This window comes from Humulus lupulus, chromosome 3 (genome assembly GCF_963169125.1).
Source record: "Humulus lupulus chromosome 3, drHumLupu1.1, whole genome shotgun sequence".
Lineage (NCBI taxonomy): Eukaryota > Viridiplantae > Streptophyta > Magnoliopsida > Rosales > Cannabaceae > Humulus > Humulus lupulus.
The window spans coordinates 46,553,609-46,561,329 of record NC_084795.1 but is presented as its reverse complement, the minus strand read 5'-3'; the positions used below and the strand labels follow the sequence as shown (position 1 = coordinate 46,561,329).

Below are 7,721 nucleotides of genomic sequence, written 5' to 3'. Positions count from 1 at the left end.
TTGTGGGACACCCAGGATCTTTATATTTAACAAGACTCTTATATTGAATAATGGAACTAGCTTGTTCAGTTAAAAATGTCTTTTTAGGAACATTAGTGTTTCTTGTAACGATACAAAGATCCTTTAAAAATTTAGAGTAGGCAGGAATTTGTTTAATGGCATCTAAGAAAGGGATATTGATACTAACTTGTTTAAAAACTTCTAAGATGTCATTATATTGGCTGCCTGTTTTAATTGGAAGTAATCTTTGTGGGAATGGGGCTTTTGGAATGAAAGGATGGATTGGAGTTTCCTTGTTTGAAGAGTCATTGGCATTAGAACTAGAAAGTTGACTCTTTTCTTTTTCTTTTTCTTTTTCAACCTCGGGTTTGACAATGTTCTTTTCGGACCTAAGAGTTGAAATTGATTTGACTTCTCCATTATGACTAGACTTTCCTATCTCATATTGACCTTTTGGATTAGGGATAGGTTGACTAGGGAATGTTCCTTTTTCTCTATCAGTTAAAGCAGTAGCGAGTTGTCCTACTTGTGTCTCGAGTTTGGTAATTGATTGAGACTGATTTTGTAGGATTTGTTGAGTGGATTGCATAAATTGTTGTAAAGTATCTTCTAAGGAAGGTTTCCGTTGTTGAGGATATGGTTGATTTTGTGGGGCATAAGTTTGGTTTTGCGTGTTGTATTGGTGCCCTTGATTCATTTGAGGTTGGTTTTGTCTCCAAGAAAAGTTTGGATGGTTTCTCCAATTTGGATTATAAGTGGATGAAAATGGGCTATCATTTGGTTTCCCATAAGCATGAAGAGCATTGGCCTCCTCAGAAAAGGCTTCTTGGTAGGAAGGACATGATTGGGCATTATGGCAAGGACTAGAACATATAGAACAAACATTTTTTCTTGGTTGTATTGGAGAATTTATAGTTTGGCTTATGGCTAAAGCTTCTACTTTTCTCGCTAATTTGTCTAAGGATGTTCTTAAGTCTAATTCATTTTTTACTGCATACCTTCCTCCTCTTTTTGGTGAATTAGTTGACCTAGACCTAGAATCAAAATAATTCTATTGTTGCGAATTGACAGACAAATCTTTAAGGGCGTCTCAAGCCTCTTGTCCTTGAAATTTTAAAAAAATTCCAGTATGCATAGATTGAATCATTTGACGATTAGAGGGAGTCAAACCATCATAAAAAAATTTTACAAGTCTCCATTTTTCAAAACCATGATGAGGACAAATTAATAATAAATCTTTAAATCTCTCGCAACATTCATAAAACTCTTCATTATCTTTTTGAAAAAACTCGGAGATTTCTCTCCTTAGACTATCAGTTTTAGACATAGGAAAAAATTTCAGCAAGAATTTATTATAAAGTTGATCTCATGTAGTTATAGACCCTGTGGGAAGGGAATTTAACCAAGCTTTTGATTTGTCTTTTAATGAAAAAGGGAATAGTCTTAGTTTGACTGAATCATCAGAAAAATTTTGAAATTTAAATGTTGAGCAAATTTCTAAGAAACCTTTGACATGCATGTAAGGATCCTCTCTATCTAACCCATAAAAATATGGCAACAATTGAATGATTGATGGTTTAAGCTCAAAATGGGTAGCAGAAGTGGTAGGAAAAACAATACATGAAGGAGTATTAGATGAAATGGGTGCAAAATATTCAAGCACAACATTTTCATCAACATGATTTCTATTAGTATTAGCAATTGGTTCCATGATGCTCAAATTTTTACTAACACTTTCAATTTCAAACAAAGATAAGCGTATTTTTATTAATCGATTTTTAGAGTTACGTTCCCAATGATGCATACAATTTTCACAAACAAGGCAACAAAGATGATCTCAAACAAAAAAATTATTGACGTGGAAGATCAGTTAAAATCGCAACCACAGAGCATACTTAGAATATTTTTAGAGATTTCACAACAATATAATGTTTATGGTTTACTTGTCCCCAGGCCTATTTGATTCCACTTACTCGCACACTACTAACAACTCCCTGAGGTTAATTAGTAGAGGCGGATTGGGAATTTTGTTCAAATTTCCTTTAAGCAAAAATTGCTTATGGTGAAAGGACAAGATTTAGGTTTCTTTTTTTTTCAAGTATTTTTTCACAATTACACAATAATATGATAAAAGACAAAGAAAAATAAGGTAAGATTAAATAAGACTGTCAAAAATTAGGTAAGAGTAGGGAGGCATAGCATGCCATCAACCATAATACAAATAAAGTAAAAATTAGAAGGCACAAGTGCCATCAACTAAAACATAAATAAAAGACTAGGAGGCAAAATTGCCACCAACTAGTAACTTGCAAAAAAAAAAAAAAAAAAAATAACAACAAGATAAATAAAGAAAATTACAACAAAGATTAGGAGGCACAAGTGCCGTCAACTAACAAAGATATACAAGGAACAAAGTTACAACAAAGCTAGGAGGCACAAGTGTCATCAACTATAAAAATTAAAAAGATAGATTGATAGGAGGCATAAGTGCCGTCAACTAAAAAAATATATAAATATATAAGTAAGTTTTTTTTATGGGTGGTAGAACCGTCCCAAATTTTCTTTTTATCTTTTTTTTTAGTTTTTATATAAATCTATATTTTTGTATATATATTTGTTTTTTAAATGCAAAAATTTAAATAACTAGTAGAAAAATTAACTAACCTTGAGAAAAAGTTCGTTTCTTTTCTTGCAACTCCCCGGCAACGGCGCCAAAAACTTGATGGACACAAAACGGATATGTTTTAAATATTTATAACTCGCAAGCGCACGAATCGTATATGAAGTATAATGTTCGTGTAAGCACGAGATCGAACCCAAAGAAGTTGTCTAAAATCAAAAAGAGAACTATTTTAAACCAAAATTAATAAATTCTAACATAGCTCCAAAGATTGATGAGATTTAATATCATGAACATAAAATAAAAGATTTAAAGTAAAGTTATTTAAGAGAATCAAAATAAACCAATTATGATTTGAAAATAAGTTGTAAAAGAAAGATTATTAAGATACTAGAATCCACAAAATGTAAGTTTAATAATACTTATTAGTATATTGATTCCCAAGTTTTAGTGATAGTTAAAATAAGTCAAACTATCATTTTCCAAATAGATTTATAATTTTAAGCACAAATTATTTCTAAAAAGATAGGATTTTTCTCCACTTTTCAAAAAAGTATAATTTCAAAGTATTTAATGTGAATCAACCTAATGAAACAACAAAAAATCAAATAACATTATTTATAAGGCAAAACATAATATTTTTGTTCTAAGCATTAGATGTGTACAATTTAATGACACATCTTACACAAAGAATATTATGTTTTGCAAAATGAAGAACAAAACAATATTATCTAACAATCCAAAATATATAATATTAAAGATGAAAGACATATATGAAGAAGAAAAATCCATAAACTTTGTTGCATTACAAGGGAAATCAACATACAACATAAATATTATCTAGTTACAAGTAGCTTCATTATGATCTTAATAATCTTATGAAAAAGATTAGAAGCACATAACTATAATAGAAATTACAAAATACATAAAATACATACTTGAAAATGCTCTTGAAAAACACTAAAATGGTAGAGAGAAATAGTAGAAAAGATGATGGTTACCCAAAAAATTAAGCACTCTAAAATGGTCTTGAAATTCCATATTTATAGCCAAAATGAGAGCATTAAAATACTCAACTTAAATTAATTAAACAAAGTAGATATGGCATGTAGAGGTAAATTATATGGTGTAATGATGATTTTGTGGTGAAATATATGGAAAAATTGGGTAAAAATGACATTTTTGAACAAAGGGGACAAGAGAACATTTTTTGGGCTCAAGAGGGAAAAATGGCAGGCATGAGGGGCTGGTGGCTGCTGGGCTGTGGGGCTTGGGCCAGGGGCTGAGGCAAGTGTCATTTGAAAAATGCCAATTTCTTCCTTTCTTTTCCTTGAAAATGTCAATTTTTCCTTCATTTTTCTTGCTTTTCAAGAGCAAAATTGCAACAAATTCTCTACAAAAATAAACATAAATTAAATTAAAACTAAATATTTTCAATAATAAAATATACAACATAAGTTCCATGGAAATATTAATTAAAACTTAATTTACTTAAACATTTAAACTCAAAATTGCATCTTTTTACTTCTACCTTAACAATATTAATTACAAATAACTAAACTACAACATATTATAATAAAATATCTATAAAAACATATAAAAATCTAACAAATTACAATAAGACTAATAAATTAAAAATTACTTAAAAACTTAATAAGTTACTTAAAAACTCAAAGACTAAGCAACAATTAGCATAAAAAAATGTGGTGAAATAACTCTATTGTGTAGAGTTATCAAGGGTATTATGTAATTGGTTTGGGGACGAAAGTAGGTTTGAATGTAGATTTTTGGAGGTTTAGGTCGAATGGAGGAGATGAACACGAAAAAGAAGTCGCACCTGTGAATTCTGGAACAACGTTGGGCACGACCATGCCGCACACCCAGAAACGAGGTTACCTTGTTTTGCTCGGTTTGATTTGGGTTTGACATTTTTGCTTTGAGGTTTTTTGTTTGGTGGTCTTAGGACTTTCTTGGGGACACTTTAGAGTGATTTGGGTCCTAGAAAGTGTGAGGGTACTTGCAGAATGATTTGTTTTGATATAATTGTTCCAAAAGATAACATTTGTATGATGTTTGTCATAATTGCTAAGACTACTTGAAAGGACATATTATGGAATTTGATCGCTACTGCATTTGAGGTAAGAAGAGTGGACACATGTGTATAGAGTAAATACGTGTTATACATGTTTGTATATCATGTTAACGGTATGTTGTGGTGCATATAACATGTGTGTAAAGGTTAAAGGAATACGTATTCTTGTAACTTGGTATGTGGTAAGATCCAAGGGGCTGTCACAAGGGCAGTGGGCTGTCGCAAAGGCAGTGGGTCGTTGCAAGAGCGGTATAATGTTCGTGATGTGTTTATGATATGTTGAGATTATATTGTAAACATGATGGTTAATTTTGTATATGAAATGGGCATATGTGATATTATTGTATTATGTATGTTATTGTGTTTTGGGTTTGGGGGGTTGTGTCCTATATAGCTCTTCTTGTTGGGTTTGGCTCACGAGTACTCTGTATGCAGGTAAAGACAAGGAAAAATGTGTGCAACAATGGGTTGGAGAGTTGTGGTGGCGGGGAGTACATGTTTAGGATATCTTAACCTGAGGGGTCAAGGTCCCACATTTATTTGATGCATTTTATGACTTTATGCAAATGTTACTTTTGGGTATATATGAGTCGTTTTAAAACCTATGAAATATGTTATGGTAGTAGTTGAATGGTTTTGTTTTTACTAAGGATTCTAAAATCTATTTTTATTTCAATGTATGGAAGTCATTTTATTTCGATAAAAGTTCAACTTAATTATTTTTCTTATTTTTTTTATTTAATTTCACACAAGTAACGTCTTATGAAATTGGGGTGTTAGACAATTTATTCACATCTTGGGTAAAGATAGCATTTGACATTACTATTTTCTCTCTCTTTTCTTCGTCACTTTGGATAGAAGAGGGCTCGAGCCATTTCATGCTCAAATTCTTCCATTAATAGCTCCATCTCCTTACCACTCCCCAAATTGACCTCTTCACTTTGTGCTTTCCCCCCTTGAATTTTCTCAATCATTAAGCACATCACCATAGGGTCTATTACACAACTCATTGGCCAATAACCCAATTTGATTTTCCAAATTCCTCCAAGATGAAGCTTGACTTTGAAGCAAGGCATCGTTTTTAGCCATAAACTCCATCATTAGTACCTCCAATGAACTTGATTGAGTCGCTTGGTGAGGTTCATCTTCCATGATTACTTCTTGAAAATCTTCCCAATTCTCCTCATTTTGTCCTTAAGTGCAAGTGCCAAAAGTTGGCTCCATATGGTTATAATTGCTCTTCCACCCTTGGTTGGTCATTGAACAATTTAAACTCCACCATTTCCGCCATTTCTTCCAACATCCAATAGGCTTTATCCACGGATACTTGGTAGAAATTGATGGTACCTTCTTCTCTTTCTACCCATTCTCTTGTTGTGACATTCAACCCATTGAGGAAGATTTCTAATTGACACTCTTTGGACAAACTATGGTATGGGAACCTCATTAGCAAAGCTTTGTATCTCCACCATGCCTTGTATAAAGGCTCCAAGTCGTGTTGAAAAAAATTCATGAGGACTTGACGATGAGACATCTCAAGTACCTAGCAAGCAAATCAAACCAACAAAACATAAAAAAGAACAAGAAAATTGAAAATAAACAAATTAAAAACAAAAGACCAAATTGAAAAGCAATTGATTTTAACAAACAAAATTTGACTAAATTCAATCTCCGGCAATGGCACCAAAAACTTATTGTGATATAATTTGATCAATTATGTGCAAGTGTACACAGTCACAAACCAAGTAATATAATGATAAGTTGAGTATCGTCTCCACATGGATTGAAATAGAAAATAATTGTGCGCAAATCAATTACCAAACAATTTAATAGTGATGAAAAATAAATTAAAAATGCTTAAAATAAACTAAGATGACAATCTAAAAGCAAGAGAAATTCAATTGGTTGAAATCGACTATAATTATTAAATTCTTCTATGCAAGTGACCTGTACGTTTTGCTATAGCGAAATCTCAACAAAATTCTCAGAGTTAACAAGAATTCAAAACCAGTTCATAGAACTTTCCCAAATCCTATGGTATTAATTATTTCACCTAATTAAACATATTCCTATGACAATCAAGTTTAAGAATTCAATTTTAAGCTTCAATTCATAATTGTTACACAAGGAAAATAACGCATTCCTATGTTATTCACAAAACATAATCTAACAAGATTATCTACTTGTGTCATTCAAGTTCATCCATTATGTTCAAACTTCTTGGCACAAATATAGCTAATAATCTTGTCATTGATGGCCAAACAACAATAAGAATTCATCATTAAGTACACTTGAATGAACAATGGGTATTTTTGCTAAAATAAAGTGATAGAAATTGAAAACTAAGACATACAGTTCATTAATAATTCAAGTCTCAAAATGTTTACTTCGTATCTAAATTTAAAAACACAAATTCAAAATCAAATATGCCCATGGGTATTTAAATAACAAAAGATATAAATTACAAACGAAATGAGATTAAAGAGGAGAAAACAAGTCAAAGATGATGAATCAATAATCTTGTCTTCCTGCTCTTCCTTTTCTTCCTTGGATTCTCCTCCTCAAGCTCGGAATTTACTCTTCTTCTTCTTTTTCTTCATTTCTCTCCTTCTTCTTGTTAGAATATTTATTTAAATGGTATATAAAATCAATTTGTTACAACTAATTGATTTAATATATTAAAGTCAATATTTAATTTATTGACAAAATATTCTAATTAATGGTCAACATTGTTTGTTACCTGATTTTGTTGTTACCCGATTTTTCATATCCCAACTGATTGAGAAAATATCTAAATCTGTGGCAGAGACTCTGATGATCTAAAGCTAGATCGAGGTTATCAATTGCAATGACTGGAGGTATACAATATTCGATCCTCTTTTTGTATATGTTCATTCAATATATTAATTCCGCCTACATGTATATAGGATTGTTCATATGCCTATATTTCATTTTAATCCAACACTTCTATCTACAATGATAACTCTAGGATTCTCCCTCTAAAATGGT

General features: G+C 31.4%; 1 non-coding gene across 1 annotated transcript; it reads left to right on the top strand.

The window, feature by feature from the left end:
- The first annotated feature begins 1,205 nt into the window (after positions 1-1,205).
- On the top strand, positions 1,206-1,312 carry LOC133827793 (small nucleolar RNA R71). Its single transcript, XR_009890444.1, has one exon. It is a non-coding gene; the product is annotated as a small nucleolar RNA R71 (small nucleolar RNA).
- The last annotated feature ends 6,409 nt before the right edge of the window (positions 1,313-7,721 follow it).